This window comes from Chaetura pelagica, unplaced genomic scaffold (assembly GCF_000747805.2).
Source record: "Chaetura pelagica isolate M959 unplaced genomic scaffold, ChaPel_1.0 scaffold66, whole genome shotgun sequence".
In the NCBI taxonomy this organism is placed as follows: Eukaryota; Metazoa; Chordata; class Aves; order Apodiformes; family Apodidae; genus Chaetura; species Chaetura pelagica.
The window spans coordinates 4,823,451-4,825,306 of NW_009953811.1; the positions used below are offsets into that span (position 1 = coordinate 4,823,451).

General features: G+C 39.9%; 1 long non-coding RNA gene across 1 annotated transcript in view; it reads right to left on the bottom strand.

Moving 5' to 3' along the window:
• The window catches only part of LOC104391922, a 171,666-nt gene that overhangs the window by 42,841 nt on the left and 126,969 nt on the right, over nt 1–1,856 (bottom strand). The window lies entirely within an intron of this gene.

The window sequence follows — 1,856 nt, forward strand, 5'->3', positions numbered from 1 at the left end:
GCCCTGCCCCCGCCCCTCCTTCCGGCCGCGGCTCCTCCCCCGTAGCAGCTGCCCCCCCCCCCACACACACAGAGGGGGTTCAGCGCCACATGGGGACGCCATTTTAAGTCAGTTTTGTAGGCTGACTCAAAGGACATTTCATGTTCGTGTAAGGAAATACCTGGTCCTTCACAACACCCTTGTGTAAAGTTATAAAAATATAATGCAGTGGAATCAGTCTGACCAGAATATCTACTTATAAAATGTGAAACAGTCCACTGGGCCACTGAATCCAATCTGCTCATCACAGGCATCCACATCATATAAGCCCTTTCAAAAACGCTTTAATACCCCTTCTTAAAACCAACTAGATTCCCCATTTCCTATATTATTCCTACTGGAAGACTGTTTCAGAACCTTACTCACCAGAGGATTAGAAAACTTTATCTAATTTCCAGCCTAAATATATTCATGGGCAATTTGTAGCTATTTGTTCTTGGACCAACATTGTTCTTTAGTTTAAGCTCTTCTTCTCCCTGATGTTTACCTACCTGATAAGTTTACAGAGAGCAATCACATTCTGTCTTTGTCTATGGTTAAACAAGCCAAACTCTCTTTGTGCCCTTCTGCAAGGGATACACTCTGTTTCTGTGCTCACCCTAGCAGCCTCTGCTTGTGCCTGCCCATGTCTGAAAGCTTGTTTCTCACATGGGAGTGTTCAACACTGCACCCTACTTTCCCAGTGAAGTCTTAACAGTAGAGCAAGAGTAGCAAGAATAACAGAAATATTTCTGCTCACATCTTTTGTCACAGTTGCATTTAACCGCTCCAATAATCCTGTGATCCATCTATGACCTGTTTCCAATCCAGTTGTTCTTTCACTGCATTACCCCATTTATCTCTATTTAGCTGACCTTCCTTATAGTTTCTGTATTAATTCCAACAAGAGTAATGATTTTCCATGTATTACCAGAGGAAAGTTTCATAAATTCCAAATTTCTCTTCACTGGACAGCTATCTCACCACTCGTAGAAATTAATTTGTACAGCATTTTTTCTTCTTGTTGTTTTCTACAAAATTGGTTCTAAATTATTACATAATATCAAATTTATAGTTTTACAAGTTCCAGTTCTTAATTAGAGGATTAATTATAGCTGGTATCTACTTATATGGTACTTGCCTGGTTTTGCAAGTTTCTCGTGTGATTGTACATGTTGCTAATATTAGTCTTGTGTGTTCATAATTAAAACCAAATGGCCCCTTGGTGATTTGTTTCTCCCCTTTTTTTGGGTGAAACTATTAATTTTCAGATCATTATTTCCATTAGTCAGCCTTTCTTTGCCTCTGTGTTCAGTCTCAAGTCCTAGCTGGACAAAGATCTGAGCAACCTGGTCTGAGCTTGTGGTTAATCCTACTTTGAGTGGAAGGTTAGACTAGAGATCCCCTAAGATCCCTACCCACTGGAAGTATTCTAGGGTACTATCAAGGTAAGGTATAAATATAAATATATATTAAAAAAATATTTTTTTTTGTCCTGTGTGTTAAGACCATCAACTCTTTTATAACCCTGAGATGAACTGCAAATGGGAGCTCTGAACAGATGGGAGCATAAAGTAAGGCTTTGCTTAAAATCTTGGAGAATAGAGAATATGTGAAGACCACCACAGGCATTGGTGTCAGTACCCAGAGAGCTGCACTGCAAAATTTTTGGCATTATATTTGGAGGTGATGCCTAGAAGCCCAAGCCCTGCTCAGACTATTTGAGCCATTCAACTAGAACCCACCAACAAGCACAACATCTGGTGGGTAGGATTTACTAGTCCCTTAATTATTTCTGCATTCCAAATCCACTTCTTTTATGCTTACATGAGATTGTT